The 16,780-nt window shown below is 40.1% G+C and overlaps 1 protein-coding gene and 1 long non-coding RNA gene across 3 annotated transcripts in view; both read left to right on the forward strand.

The window, feature by feature from the left end:
* The window catches only part of CERS6 (ceramide synthase 6), a 318,171-nt gene that overhangs the window by 275,988 nt on the left and 25,403 nt on the right, over positions 1 to 16,780 (forward strand). The window lies entirely within an intron of this gene.
* Positions 8,004 to 10,945, forward strand: LOC123599028. The gene is made up of 2 exons (XR_006712941.1): positions 8,004 to 10,607; positions 10,839 to 10,945. It is a non-coding gene; the product is annotated as an uncharacterized LOC123599028 (long non-coding RNA).

Genomic DNA, 16,780 nt, shown 5'->3' on the forward strand with positions numbered 1-16,780 from the left:
TTAGGTGACTTCTCTGGTACTGTGACTCCCTGAGTCAGTGGTAAAGGAAGAGACTAAGGATACTGATGATGGGAACAGGAGAGAACTGAGCAAGCAGGGCCTGGGATTAGCAGACAGTTGGAAGGACAGCCTTCTCAAAGTGGGAAATTTATCCTTCTAAAATATGAGGCACAGAGAAAAGAAAGAATACAAGACTGGGATGGAGGGATGTGTGCACGTGACAGAGACATATATCTGATAGAGTTTCTTAACAAGAAAAGCACGGCCATACTTGACAGGCTGTGAGAATTTCATTGGGATTTGGGTCAGAGATCTCAGGGAATGAGAACGGAGCAATGACAGGACCTCATGCCCTTTGAGCAATGGTCAGTGAACTGTAGTCACTTCCCGGGGACCTGGATCATTTAATATCAGTGATCCAGTTCATGTATTGTGTGGTGACTGCACAAACTGGTGTATCTCTTTTTCTGAATGGGTAGTAGCAAAATTCTCCTGATGTCCTTGGGACTCCAAACCAGTATCCATAATTATCCTCTATTATATAAGACTTCAAAGAAAACTGAAAACCAGAAAAATTAAGTGACTTGCCCAGGGCCACAGTAAGTTTTCATCATGGGCAAGAATAGAGATACATCTTCTGTTTTCTGTCCTAGTGTTCTCTGCTTTAATTGATTTTATACGAGGGAACAATAATAAGGCAGTGTGGTCTGAAGAATAAAAGCTGTGAACTAGGCTTACCTTGGCTTTAGCCTTGGCTTTGTCACTGACCTTGGGATGACTCTGTCAGTATCCCTAGGCCTCAGATTACTTATTAATAAAGATTTTCCAATTTAAGACCTAGGTCTGAAAGAATGTATAGCCGCTTCAAGGACCAATTTTATTAACTGGCTTTTAGCAGTTTGGAGGTTTTAAAAGGAAGAAAAGTTTATCATGACAAGAAACCATTTAGTAATGAGTTAACCAGTTAAAAGATTAGTGCCTTCTCAGATATTGCTGTCTCGTGCCATTAGTGCCTTCCTCACCAAACTAATGCAATGAAAGAAGAGTACCAAAGCAGTGCAAGTCAGTTGCCAACTGAAATTGTACATATGATGTACAATATGCAAGATTTCGGGAAGTCAGTGAAAGTGATATTGGAGCACTGCTCAAGACATACCAAAACCATTGCCAGAGGAGGAGTTGGCAGGCCATTTAACAATTGGAAAATGGGAAATCAGCAAGGATGGTCACATAATAAGTACGTCAAAGAGGAAATATAGGAATTTCAAAAGAATGTGAGGGACCCTTGGGAAAATGCTGACGCCCTCAAATAATTGTTCGTTTTCTGTAAAATGGTCATATACTACCACTCAGTTTTGAAGAAAATTATACAACCCTCCCCCAATCAACACTTCATTCGTTTAAAGTTTGTTCTAAGAATTAGAACATAGTTGCAGTTATAACCTAAATTTGATTAAATGGAAAATAAAATAGATTCATTTTCATGAATTTTATTTCATTTCTCAAAGTAAAGTCTTGATTAACCCATTTTCTATGAAATTTACATTACATTTTAAGTGGATTCACTTGATTTTTATCTTGTTTTTCATTTTTCAAAAGTTTTTAATGTAAATTCCAGTTAGTTAACATGTAGTGTAATATTAGACTCAGTAGTAGATTTTTGTGACACATCACTTGCACATAACACCCAGTTCTCATCATAAGGGCCCTTTTTAATACCCATCACCCATTTAACCCATCCTCCCACCTACCTCCTCTCAGTTTGTTCTCTTTAGTTAAGAGTCTGTTTTATGGTTTGCCTGTCTTTTTTTTTTCTCTATATATTCATCTGTTTTATTTCTTAAATTCCACATGTGAGTGAAATCACATGGTATTTGTCTTTCCCTGACTGACTTGTTTCGCTCAGCACAATACGCTAGCTCCATCCACATCGTTGCAAATGGCAAGATTTTCATTCTTTTTTACTCAATGGCTGAGTAACATTCCATTGTGTGTGTGTGTGTGTGTGTGTGTGTGCATCTCACCACTTCTTTATCCATTCATCAGTCGTTAGGACAGTTGTGCTCTTTCCATACTTTTGGCTATTGTTGATGACTCTGCTATAACAGGTGCACATGACCCTTCAAATCAGCATTTTTGTATCCTTTGGGTAAATACCTCATAGTGCAATTGCTGGATCATAGGGTAGTTCTATTTTTAACTTTTTGAGGAGCATCCATTTTCCAGAATGGCTGCACCAATTTGCATTTCACCAACAGTGTAAAAGGGTTCATTTTTCTCCACATCTTTGCCAACACTTGTTGTTTCCTGTGTTGTTAATTTTAGCCATTCTGACAGATGTGAGGTGGTAGCTCATTGTGGTTTTGATTTGCATTTCCCTGATGATGAGTGATGTTGAGCATCTTTTCATGTGTCTGTCAGCCATGTGGGTATCTTCTTTGGAAAAATGTCTATTCATGTCTTCTGCCCATTTCGTCAGTGGATTATTTGTTTTTTGGATGTTGAGTTTGATGAGTTCTTTACAGACTTTGGATACTAACCCTTTCTCTTATATGTCATTTGCAAAAATCTTCTCCCATTCTGAAGGTTACCTTTTAGTTTTGTTACTTGTTTGTTGGATTCACTTTAAATGGCCCTTTCTTGGTGGCAATGTGCCTTTGAATAGGAGGACCTCCTGTACTCAGAATGTAAAATTAGGTATGTTTTTCTCTGACTTTCTAAATCCTGTCTGTATAACCTTGGACTAGAATAAATCAAGCAAAGGAGTTGGGGTTGAGCAGGTGGGATTATTAACAGCATCAATGGCCAGCCTCCAGCCAAGGAGTAAAGGGAGCCTGTGTGTTAGGTCAGGGACTCAAGCTGACATGATTGGCCATGAGATTCAACTGGTGGAGATTCTTGGTTCAGTATGGACCAAGTAAAAGGAAAGAACCCAAGGATTTGGAGGATTTATGTTTTCTTCATGGAGTTAATTTTTTTAAGTTTATTTATTTCTTTTGAGAGAGAGAGAGAGAGACTGCACACATGTGCACACGAGCAGGAGAGGGGCAAAGAGGGAGAGAGAATCCCAAGCAGGCTCTACACTTATCAGTGCAGAGCCCAACACGGGGCTCAAACTCATGAATCATGAGATCATGACCTAAGCCAAGATCAAGAGTAAGATGTTTAACCAACTGAGCCACCCAAGTGCCCCCATGGTGTTAATTTTTGTTTTCCTTTCAGAGTTTACCTTGTGTTTTCACATTGTTTATCACAGAAGGAAACAGGGGTCCTTCCCTCTTCCTCCTATTGGGAAGGGTTTGATAGATTCTATTCTTTGCTCAGCAGGCAGAGAAGTGCTTACAGTGGGGAAGTACTTTAACATAGAGTGTTTTAACCAGATACAAGAGATGCATGCTTTCCTGACTGGAGGCAGAACAACTGAGAAACAATTTGAAAATAACCAGTTGGTTCAAACTAGTGAATTTACATTGATTCACATTCATATGAGAGCTTTTCCTTTAATCAGCCTAATCCCCCCAAATCTCATGGGGGAGGTGGCAGTTAATATCTTTCAAGGCAGCCCATCTTGCTGTTCAGATGGAAGTCTTTTTCTAGCCAATTTCTATATCGCCTGACAGGTAATAAAACTAATCCTCTTTTGGGTTTCTTGCTAGCCATGTACTTTATTAATTCTAAGGGTTCCACGAGATGGTTATGGTTACTGGTTTCAGATGTCAGAGGGATTTTGCTACTGCCCATTCAGAGCATATATACCAGTTTGGGCAATCACAAAACAATATACAAACTGAGTTGTGGGTATTTATGGTCACGTTTTTCCAAGAAGTGTTCATAGCTCACTGGCCATTGGCTTGAAGGACAGAATTTTGAAGTTTTCCCTCTTCCCATTTTGGTGGTACCATCTAAATGATGTGTGTCATTTGGGTCCCCTGAGAAGCAGATACTGAGATGGAGTTAGGAGTGCAGAAGTTTATTAGGTGGTTATGCCTGTCAGAGATAAAGAGAAGGAAGCAGGAGTGGTGCAGACAGAACTTGAAACAGCGATGTAGATCTCACAGCTTTGGCCAGCCCAACAGAGAGCTCCAGAGCAATGAGTACCTGAGAGAGGAGTCCTGGGTCGGGAAGAAATAGACAGATCAGTACCCCTGCATGTTCAGTCATTGCTGGAGAGCCGCCCAGGCCTCAGCTCAAACATTGTGGCAGATTCTGAAGGTGCTGCTGCTGGAGCCAGCTAACTACATGCCTCATGGCTGATAGAAGTTCTTTCTTTTGTTTTAAATGTTTATTTTTTGAAAGAGACACAGAGACAGAATGCCCGCGGGGTAGGGGCAGAGAAAGAGAGGGAGACACAGAATCTGAAGCTGGCTCCAGGCTCTGAGCTGTTACAGCAGAGCCCTGGTGTGGGTCTTGAACTCATGGACTGTGAGATCATGACCTGAGTCAAAGTCAGACACTTAAAACTGACTGAGCCACCCAGGCGCCCCAGAGGTTCTTTCTTGAAAGGAGATCTGAATGGCACACCTCCTTGGTTTAACTTATGCCACTGTAAATACCAAACCATTCAAATGAACAACTCCTTGAGGCACAAAAGACCCACACACATGAAAATGGCATCGTTTGGCAGTCTATCGTTTATAAACTTCAGTAGTCAGCAGGGTTCATCAGATTGTATTTTGGGAACACACATTGCTTTGCTTTCTTATAAAATTAATTTTATTCTGAGGAACAGTGATGATAAAGAACTCGTCCTTTATCAAACAGTTTGGTTTAAAAAGTTGCTTAGCAGTAGGACAAAACAAAACAAAGAAGCAATTAGCTTTATATTTAGTGATCTATCTATATGCATTTGGAGCACATTTCTGGAATAATTCAAAAGGGCCAATCCATTTTATGCCTCCTGCTGTTAAATGAATGTGGGAGTCAAGCTGCTATTTTCACAGTGTAAGACATTTATTGTTGATAAAAAAAAATATCTCCCACTTATACATAATCAGTATCTGGCAAATGATGCTGTAGAATTTTAGTTCCTTAAGTAAAAAGTGGAAAAATCTTTAAAAAAAATTAGGCCTTATGATATAAAAATTAAAAGTCAGCCAACCACAGATCAAAGCATTTAAGCACATTCATTGTTCTCAAACTTACCAGTTCTTTACTGAATATGTGTTCTTTGGGTTAGCAAAACTGATCCTTGTGTCTTTACCCCTCCTCATTTGAACAGTGCAACACTTTGATTATTCAGTCAATACAGGACTTTAAGCTCTGTGCCTGGCTCATTCATAGCTATTAATGTTAATGCAACTTAACATTATCTAATGCTTTTAACAAATTAGTCTCCCACCACAAAAAAAGTATGTAGAATCAGTAAATAGCTAAATTGAAGGTGTGGTAGATTTCAGCCTATAAATTACTATACCCACCTTAGTTATTTCTGCTTCCTAAAAGTTTACACAAAAACAGTCTGCTCCTTAGCAAGAGGGGATAATCTGTTTCTTCTATTTAGATGAAAGGTGAACACATTTATAATCAGAGTGATTCAGGCCTCTAAGATTGTGATCCTTGGACCAAAATGGTTTCCTGGCACAGAGTGTGAAAGACTAGTTGAGACCTTGTCACCAACAGCACTTAAGAAATACTGTTTTCTAGGCTGACAGAGCTCAGAAGGAAAGGAAAGGAGGTATAGGAGGCTAAATAAATTGACTGCCTGGTGATAGCTTACCATCACCCAGTATATTGTAAAGCATGGTAAAAATGTGTTTACCCTCTGTAAGATGCCTGAGATGGTGCCAGGGCATGGTTGGGATGTAGACTAGGGTTGCAGACATGCCCCCCACAACATGGATGCCAGCATAATCGATGAGAAGCTTTTTTCATAAGTATGGAGGCTGTTGGCCATGAAAAGTGGAAAAATACTTGGAACACCTAAGCTGATGTCTTGACCTGACCTATAAACTGAAGGTAGGCATTATACCAGTATGATTTAGGTACTTTTCTAACCCACTTATTCTCAAAAACTCAGTGGAGGAGAAGTTTTAAAAATGGAGAGGTGGATATATGTGAAAATTCTGTGAGATCTTTTTTCCCCCTATTGCTTTCTGAAAATAAATCTAGAAGTAGGTATTTAAAAACTTTCATTTCTAAACTGTTTTAGACATTCATTTGTGGGTGTTAGGGTATTCATAAGTCATTCACAAACATAGCTCTAAAACAGGGTTTCTTAACTCTAACATTACTAACATTTGGGCCAGGTAATTCTTTATTGTGGAAGATTATCCAGCTCATTATGGGGTGTTTAGCAGCATCCTTGGCCTCTATCCAGTAGATGCTGGTAACACACACACACACACACACACACACACACACAGAGTTATGACAACAAAAAATGTCTCTAGACATTGCCAAATATCTTCTGGGGGTAAAATAAGCTCCAGTTGAGAATCACTGTTTTAAGTCAGTGGTTCTCAAAATTGTTTAGAGAGTGAAGACCTAGAAACAATGATGTTTTAGAGAACACCATGAGATTTTATCATCTCTAAAATGCTGTCATTCTAATTGTGAATGATTTTTCTAGCAGAAAATTGCTTTATAATATATAGACTACAGAAAATTATAACCTCCACTACACATGCCTAGGGTAAAAACAAACTGTCTTTAAGCATGGTTAAGTTTTCTTGTATATCTCTTTAATTTTAATTTTAGTAAATGACAAAAGTTTACAGAAAACTTAAACTTGAGAATTTTTCTTTCTACATCTGAGGAAAAGCAAAGTTCAGTTTAGCTATAGAATTTCATGCTTTTAGGTAGTTAGAAGTTTCCTAAACTTTGGCCATTGACGAACTATGATTTGTGCCCAAACCACATGCTATTATTACTTCTTGCTTGTTTTCTTTAATAGGAGCATGTGGTGGGGCTGCTGTGAAGGGATAACATATAGAAACAGAAAATATCTTAGTTAGATCTCCAAGGAGGTTTCCCGCTTTTCTGAGGCTCATAGAAGAAACTAACTTGCTAAAGGTCACAAGAGTACAAATGCAAACCCAAAGACTGTGCCCTTTTTGTTACACAGGGATCATGACTGTCCAGCTCTGGGAAGATGTGTGTGTGTTCTGTCACTTCCCCTTGACTACCCATAGCAGACATTGCCAGTCACTCAAGGCTTCATTTCCCATTGGGCCCAGCCCACTCAAGAACCCTTTTCATTCCCAGCCCTCTAGGAAACCACTACCTAAGTCCATTTTCTTCATTTTCTAATGGGAAAACTGAGACCCAGACAAAGTTAAACTGCTCAAAGTCTTTCAGAGTCCAGGCCAGAGCTCTGACAGTCTTCTTACTAAATTTTCTTTCTACCAAATTGCACTGCTTCCCAGGAAAAGATAGAACAAACACTCAGCCATTTCTTACTTACCTGCCCTTCCTCCCTAAGTGAACACTCTTTTCCCCACTGAAGCATCCTCATGAAATCCAGACAGCTCTCAATACACCCGCTGCTCCAGCAAGTGCCTGAGAACTTCTTCCAGTGGAAGACTCACTCGCTTCCCAAGAGTCACACGGTTTTCCACAGGCCTCCGTGTTGTAGCTCTATGTGTGATTTTATTACTCAGTATAATAAAATATTAACTATAAGTGTAAAAGCAAATTGGCTCTTCTAAAACTATAAAAATTAGTTAAATGCATTGTAAAAAGTAAGAAGCAACTATCTAAAGATTGCTGTTGAATTAAGTATAGATGAGACCACTATAAAGGACTGGGAGGCAGGTCGTAACAATCCAGAAGGTTCTGCACCCTGATTGCTTCCATGTTGGCTTTAAGTTTTCCATTTTAAGAAGCCCAAAGTGGAAATTGTAGGCTTTGCATTTTAAGAACAGTGAATGCAAGAAAGGTGAACTCATATTCAAAAGGAAAACTCTTGGCCCTACATCAAAAAAATTGGTGAATGAACATATATATATTATATACATATAGTATACACATATATACATACATATACACATACACACACATAAACACACACATATCTTTAAGGTACATGTGTATCATTTTAATTATTGTTCTTTTTAATTACTAAAACTATTACTTTCAACAGAATGAGATAATAATGACACAGCAATGTATATGAACATATTTTCGTACATGTGCATACAATGTGTCATTGAACTCACAATGGCCAAGGATCTTGGAAAGCTCTTTCTCAAAAAGTCTGGAGGCGGTTTTTTAAAAAACCATCTTAAATGAGATAAGGTGGAAATAATATTGGACTAGGAATTAAGAATCCTGTCCAAGTTTTCATTTTGAGTTTTACTTAGTGAGCTTATCAAATCACCACTCTTCTCCCCACTTTTGCTCCCTGCAAGCGAGCAAAACAAAGCTTCCCTTGGCCAGGAGTTTTTGCATCAAATGAGAATGCACGCAAAAGGGCCTTGAAAGGTTTAAAGTACTACATAGCACTGTTTCTAGCTTACTTAAAAAAGGGAGCTCATACGTAAATGAAGACATTATCAGTAGGCTTTAGAGGAGGACTGAGGCCGAGGAGGATTCTTTGAGGGAATAACGCTTAAGTCAAGAAAAAGTCTGTTTGAAACAGAACAGGGAAAATTATAAGTAATTCAGCTGCAGCATTTAGTCTGTTAGAGATGAGAAATCTCTCCTGTTAGCTAGCATTTTCCTTCCAGGTTGTCATATTGAGATAATGCATGTATAAAGACAATTCTGATGGGCCTGACCCTCCCCATGAGCTCCTTTACTCCTGCCTTGCCTTGCTCTCAGAAACCATCATTCTTTTATGCTACCTTGCCTCTAGTTCTTGTTGGTAAATGTATGGGTCTGATGTATGCTTGGCTGAATTAATCTAGAATTTGTGCTAAGGGGATTATTGGTGGCTGCACCACTGCTATCTCTCCACCACTACTTTCCTATTCCCTGTGAAGAGCTATTGCTTCCTGTGTCTGTCTACCTTGACCTCTTCTTGACTGGATAGCATGCCAGCCTCTTAAGAGGCATGAGCAATTGTGACAGAGACTAGACTGAGTAATGGGGTGACAGCATCTTCCATTAGAGCTGTACTCACTATGAATGCATCTGTAATCCATAAGAGGGCCCGAGGAAAAACACAATGAAAACCTTTCAAGACTGATTCAATTAAGAGCCTCCCAGGAGGGACTGAGCACCAACAATGGAAAATTCAATATTGAGCTCATAGAAAGACACTTCATCTCATAAATGTCCTTTTTCCTCTGCTGTATAAGGAAAAAAATTCTGCAGCAACCCTTAGAAAAATATGGCATTTGATTTTTGAAAAAGCCCTACCGCTTTCAAATTCTTTAATACCAGTATTCATAGGAAATTCATTAGGGGAGATGTGAGATTATAAAATGAATGGTTGCAGTGTCTAAAGCCAATTGTTTGGATGTGCGGTTGAAATCCAACATGAAATTATCTGTGTCTATAACCCTAGGCAAGGTTGAAAAAGAAGAGTGGCTGTTAGACTTGATATGGCAGTGTGGGTGCCAATAACTCTGTTCTTTACCTTATATGTGAAAAAAAGGAATATAATGTGCAACCTCTTTCCAAAAACCAGATTCAGTATTCAGCAACATTCAGGGAACAAGCTGGGTTTTTTTTTTCCCTAAAAGTAGATTGTAATAGTTTATCAGCATGTGTATGGCTTATAAAGGGCTTTTGAGCTGTTTATAGGAAAATGTTCAATAAGATCCAATTTTGCAGCAGGAGCAAAATAGACTCAACAGGTGAATGTGAATTATCGTTCATGTCTTTAGGTGTAATAATGGCATCATGGTTACGTTTTTAAAAGGAGTTTGAAATAATTATAGATTAAATGGTATGATGTCTGAGATTAGTTTCAAAATAAGCCAGGCTAGGCAGAGGTGGGGAGGGAGGGGCACAGATATAGGTGAAAACACATTGACCATGAGTTGATCATTGGTGTAGCTGGTGATGAGCGTGTATAGGTGGCAGGATCTTTATACTATTGTATTTTACCTTATGTATATATATGAAGCTTTCAATAATAAAAATTAAAAACCAAAATATGAAACTTAGTACTGTTTTATATACAGGATGAGAGACTCAGATTATGAATTGTTTGACTTAAGATAGGATTCCCTATGTGACAAAGGAAATCAAGTATGGAAGTCAGTGTTGCTTCCTGGTAAGTCTTTTGCACAGGGCTCATTACATCTGACCAACCGGAAGAGGCGTGAATCAGCTTTGCTCTGAGATGCGACATTGACAGATGGTGTGAAAAATTTAAATGGCAGATGGTGGTGATTATTAAACAATAAACAGTGGCAATTTATCAGGAACCAAACAGAAAATAGCTACTTTTTGTTCCTGGTGATGCATCTAAATTGTCCTTTGTTATGCAATCGATATTTTAACACCCTGACAGGTGTGCTCCTCTAAGACTGTGGAAGTTTAGAAGTACAGCAAGTTTTAAACTATAGCTCAATGTTAACTATCATTCCCCAGAATAGAACTTGAATATATTAAATTAAACAAACAGTCCACTGAGGGACAGACTTTGAAGTAACCATAGAACAGAACATTTTAACTTAGAATTTGCATCTCAGATGTTTTAACAGGTTATCAAAAAAGTTTCAGGGGCGCCTGGATGGCGCAGTCAGTTAAGCGTCCGACTTCAGCTAGGTCACGATCTCACGGTCCGTGAGTTCGAGCCCCGCGTCGGGCTCTGGGCTGATGGCTCAGAGCCTGGAGCCTGTTTCCGATTCTGTGTCTCCCTCTCTCTCTGCCCCTCCCCCGTTCATGCTCTGTCTCTCTCTGTCCCAAAAATAAATAAACGGAAAAAAAAATTATAAAAAAAAAAGTTTCATAAGCATAAATTACCAAAAACTTACCTAGGCTCAGGGCTCACCCTAAGGATTATAAAAAATGGACATGAGGTGCGCCTAGGTGGCTCAGTCTGTTGAGTGTCCAACTCTTGATTTCGGTTCAGGTCATAAACTCATGGTTCATGAGATCGAGGCCCACTTTGGGCTCTGTGCTGACAACGTGGAGCCTGCTTGGGATTCTCTAACTCCCAGCCCCCCACCCTGCCCCTTGCTGCTTGCTTTTTCTCTCTCAAAATAAATATTAAGGGGCACCTGGGTGGCTCAGTTGGTTAAGCTTCCGACTTCAGCTCAGGTCATGATCTCACAGCTTGTGAATTCAAGCCTCGCATCGAGCTCTGTGCTGACAGCTCAGAGCCTGGAGCCTACTTCAGATTCCGGGTCTCGCTCTCTCTCTGACCCTCCCCCGCTTGCACCCTGTCTCTCTCAAAAATAAACATTAAAAAAAATAAACACTTTTAAAAAATCGTGGAATGCATATGATACCCCTGCACAAGAGCATGCACTCAGTTCTGATATTGGACAACTAGCTGAAACCTACAGTGAACAGCCAGAAATAGTCAACAAAGGTACAGAGTTGTGCTGTGGGGGCTCAGTAAAAGTTTTGATTCATTCTGATCAAGGTTGCAAGGATGGTTTTACTGCAGAAGTGATATTTGAAGCTGGGCCTCAAGGAATAAATGGGTGGAAGGACAGGCCTCTTTCCTTTTGCTCAAAAGCAGAGAGGGAAGCAAAACAGACCAAAGAGCACAATATGAAATGGAATAGAATGTTACGCAGAAATAGGTTCCAAGGTTCGGTCATACGGTAAAAGTGGAGTATATTCTCCTAAGTTTACATGCATGCAACAAGATGAGCTCACTTATGAAAGGCAAGTAAAGTAAGAACTGAAAATATCCACGGGTCCAGAAGGTTCATGTCCTCTAACTGAAGCAGGTTAGAGGCAGAGAAAGTGGCAGATGAATTCTCCTACATTGTGTAAGTTATTTTTTTCTTTTGCTCTCACTTTTTTATGCTGTTATTTAATTTTCATTTTTCTAAGCATAGATAGTTGAATCCTTAGTTTCATAGTGTAAAATGCCACCGACTCCACTTTCTTGCAAGATAGGAAGAAATGGGCAGGAATGTGGGAGGTCCAGTTAGGATCTGGTTCTGAAAAGTTCAATTTGAGTAAAAAAAAAAAAAAAAAAGAATGAGGGAAAGATTAGCCTTGTGTACCTTTCCAGGATTTATGCAAACCTGGTGCCGTATGAGGGAAAAACCCTGTGGACTTTGAATCACATACACATTGTTTAAACCATGCAAAGTTGGTTCACAACAGGTAAAAGTAAATACTGGTCAAGCACAGTTTGAAGAAAAAATGGAAAGGAATTGACTTTTACTTTCTTAACGTTTCCTAGGTAGCTTGAAATTTCTACATGATACATATTACCTTCAGAATTAGGAAATATTAAAGCCATTCTAATTATGGAAAAACTTTATCCTACAAATATTTGCGAACTTACTATGTGCCAAATACTCTGCAAGGCAATTGAGAGCAGTAATGAAAAGGCAGCTATTTTAGTCCTTGCCCTTATCAAGCTTTCAATCTGGGAAATACCAATCACACAGTTACATTGGTATTATGAAGACATATGGGCTTCTGTGAGGATCTAACCTATTCTGAGGGTCACAGATTGAGTCCCCGAGAAATAAATTTGAAACTGCCATCTGAGGAATGAGTCTGGGTCAGCTTGGCCAGTGGGGTCTCATGCACTTACTTGGGAATCGAGAAAGTGTTTCAGAATTGTTCACAGTAATAGTCTCCGTTTTTTAAGTATAAATATCCTGGATTACCCGGATGACCACCTCCCGACCAGATACTGCCACATGATTTCATCGCTCACGTTGTCTTTTTGCTTGTGGTCATCTTGCAACAAGGTCTGAATGGGGAACTAGTTAGAAGCTTGTTACAGCAACTGCCTATGCAGGTGCTGTTGGTGGTTTCACACAGAGGAGCAGCAGCAGTGGTAGACAGAAGCAGATGGATCCCAGTGGAATTTAGGAGAGAGAGTGAGCATGTAGGCACATTCGTTTTTGAGGGATGGGTAAAGGAATGGAAGCATGATAACAAAAAGGTGATACCACCCGTTTGACTTAGGCAACCCAAGGAGGGCCAAAGCCATTAACTGCAATAAGGAGATGGTGGTTAGCAGAATGGGCTCTGCCTAAACCCTGCGTGTGTTGAAATCCTGGCTCTGTCACTCTGTGACTGGCTGAGTAACCTGCTCACTATCTAACCTCATATGCAAGGTTTGGAGACGAAAACAATTTAGTATCTCTGGAGATGTGACAGCTAATAATAGACATAGTGGTGGTAGTGGTGTCATTTATGATGAGAATAGGTTTGAGGGGGAAAATACGAATCAGGTTTTGGAAGTGCCTCGTAATCATCCAAGAGGAGGTACCAAGCAGGCAGTTGTGTGTATGGGTAGGAGCACTTCAGAACAAAACAAGACAAACTTGGCTGGAAGACCAAAGTGGAGAATCATAAGCGTGATTTTGACCGTGCGCTCATTTGTTTCACGAGGGCAAAGTGGTAACGAAACCGAAGTTTATATAGAAGTAAAGAAAATTGTGACTTCAGGACCTCAGCCCCCAGCTCAGGCAGGCACACTGTAAAGGGATGTCCCCATCTGTATCCAAAGATCACAAATGTGACTGTGCCACAGGGAGCCACAGCAAGAGTATTCTGAGCATTGGCTCCTTGGTGCAGGTGTGTGTAAATGATCTAGAAGTCCTAACGTTATACAGTCGGCATCTGAAAACACCAACTTCAGCAGGGTATTTATTTCAAAGGATGAACACGTTCTTGGCAGTTGCACAGTTTTGTTGAGGGCCCAACTTCAGTCAGAGGTTTAAGGAAAAGAAATTGAGCTTTGACTTGACTGTCATTTGTCTTACTCTGCAGGGGGAAAACAAATCACAGTGGATAATGATAACGCATAGCATTAGCATTTCATTGCTATTGCACTTTGCGTCAATTCTGCATCTTATGGTATTCACTTGAAACAGCTTCCAAAGTCACTTTGTATTAGCGTCAATGTGAGGTTTCATTCCCTTTATTGCCTAACATTCTAATAATTTTATTTTCAGGGGCTTAATGTTCTCTTTTTTTTCCGTGTTGCGTATCTAATGCTTTTGCAAAAACTAAAGTCTTAGCAGTAAACAGGCCAAAAACAATTATCAAGGCAACAGTGCACTAAAAAGTTATGCCTGTGGGTATAAATATTGCAAGGCGAGTGTGAAGAACAGCCTGGTTTTGTCTGTGCTTGTACATCAGTGTACCCAGCAGGGATGCTCTGGGCTGCTGAAGTGAGGGCCATGCCTGCTGCCAGTTTTCCTGGAATGGGGACTGATCAGGTATCCCCCATTATCAGCACCTGGTGTCCTATAGAATTCACAAGTGCCTCGGCAGATCCAAAGCAGGTGAAATGCACACAGTCATCGTACTCTTAGAGCTCATACCTTGAAGTAGGAGACAATGAGATCACAGGAAAATGTAAAAAATGAGACACACGTCACGGGACAAGTCCTAGGAAGAGGCCAGGTACAGGACACCACTGTGTCCCTGAGGTGGGAATAGCCGTGGGCTATTCCTGGAACAGAGGGAAGCTTGATGAACATGAGGAAGAGAGATAGGAGTTGAGGTTGGAGGGGTAGGAAAGGTCCAAATTAGGGACTTTTGTGGGCCTTGGGAGGTGTTTGGGATTTTATTCTAATCGCAGTGGGTAGTGATTAGAAGGTTTAAAGCAGGATAGTGATTCCAGTAGGTATGAGTGTCCCTGAAGCCCCTTAGCATCACTGCTACAGAGCAGTAGGACAACTCCTTGCTGCCTTTGACACCCATCTCCTCAGGATGATTGCTTATATGGGACTTTGGTTACCTTTCCAGGTGGACTGATTTTCTGTTGTTTGTATCTTAGGCAAGGAGGGCATAGTTCGGCCCAGGGTCTCACACTGTTACTGCCAGTCCTGACCCTCCCAGCAAGAGAAGTACGGTAATGAAATGGCAGCTCTGTGTCCACATTTGTACTTGCCATTCTGATGGGAGGGCAGCTCCAGGAAGATGAAGAGACAATGCATTGCTAGCTGGAGCCTTGTGAGAGTGGCTTCTCCAAAATCAACATGAAAATCTCCCTTTATCCATTCTCTTGTGGTGTTTGAAACATGGGAAGCCTAGTGATCTATCCTGGGCAACTTGATAATATTGACTGAATCGAAAGGGGAATATTTTTATTAAGTAAAAATCTATAGTGAACATGTTCTCATTAACAATGTGGATGTTCGGTGATCCAAGTCATGATAACTGGGTGAAGAATCACAAATATTCACCAAGGACACTCCCTGCCAAATGCCTAACAGGCTGATGAAGGGTATGCTTAGAACACAAGCAGTGTGGGCCCTAAACATTTTTAAAAAATATTTTCGTTTCAGCAATAATTAGCTGATTCCCAATGCCAAAAAAAGGAAGAGTCTTTAGGAATTTTCTTACATCATTTTGTAATTGGGAATCATTTTTGATATGAATTACAGTGGGCAGGAATAAAAGCACATTAACTTTTCTAGCTTTGGGCTTCATCTGTCCCTATGGATCTTCTCCCTCCTCTGTGTCAGGGTTTGCTTATTATCTGAATGAGTGTACAAACTCATGCTCTCTTCAAAGGACAATTCCTACAAAATCCTGGAGGGTTAAACATAAGTTTAGAGGGTAAGCAAGTCCTCAAGTATTTCTGAGTTAGGGAAGTTTGAAACCTCAAAAATTGGGGATTCTTAAGCTCAGGACTCTATCTGTTGTCCTCATTAAAGTAGGGGAGGAGAACAAAATTTATAACATTTCATGCAGAACCTGGTAAATATCTTCTCTTTTTTAAAGTTTATTTATTTATTTTGAGAAAGAGAGACACAGGAGGGGCAGAGAGACAGAATCCCAAGCAGGGTCCAAATGGTCAGCATAGAGTCTGATGTGGGGCTTGAGCCCATGAACCATGAGATCATGACCTGAACCAAAACCAAGAGTCAATGCTTAACTGATGGACCTACCCAGGACCCCAGAGCCTGGTAAATATCATTCAGCCCCCACACAATCATAACTGACCCATAATCATTTAATCTGCAGTCTATTGACAGCAGAAATAGATCAGTAAAAAGTTATTCAGAATTGTTTATAGATTTTTTAAAAATGACTACAGAAGGTAGAACAAAAGAGAAAAAAAACCCTACTGAATTAGTTCCCAAACTTGCCTGCACATTGAAGTCATCCAGGAACCTATTAAAGAGTCTGTCATCCAGGCCACACCCCAGACCATTGAAATTAGACTCTAGAGGCTGGTTATGGCCAGAGCAGTACTCCTAATGTTCAGGGAATTCCAGTGAGCAGCCAGACTGGGAACGGCCCACCTATAGAACAGGCTTCTTGAAGCCCACAGCACAAAGTAGGAGGTGGAGCAACCAGGTTTCTGAATTCTACAGATGAAGGATGATTAGTTTTACCTTGAAAAACATTCCAATTAAAAGTTGATTTTGAGCATTCTCAATCGATATTATCCATTTTCCAAACTCGGGAATATACATACTTAAAAATCACATGCATGCTTATCCACTAACCAAAAATATTTGTTTAAAACAGAAAGGTATTTGTAGAGCACTTGTTATATGCTTCGTCACAGAAGCACTGGTTCTTTGGGCATTGCTAATGGTGTCCCGCCTTGACACTGAAGATTCAGCTTTGCCTCTTCCTCCTCTGACAGTGGAACATAAACAGGTGTTTTTGAACTTGAAATGGTAAAGATTTTCTTTTGTTCCTAAATATTTTATTTACTTATTGTGTGTGTGTGTGTGTGTGTGTGTGTGTGTGTGTGTGTATGTGAGAGAGAGAGAGA

The sequence above is a fragment of the Leopardus geoffroyi genome, chromosome C1, assembly GCF_018350155.1.
Source record: "Leopardus geoffroyi isolate Oge1 chromosome C1, O.geoffroyi_Oge1_pat1.0, whole genome shotgun sequence".
Classification (NCBI taxonomy): Eukaryota; Metazoa; Chordata; class Mammalia; order Carnivora; family Felidae; genus Leopardus; species Leopardus geoffroyi.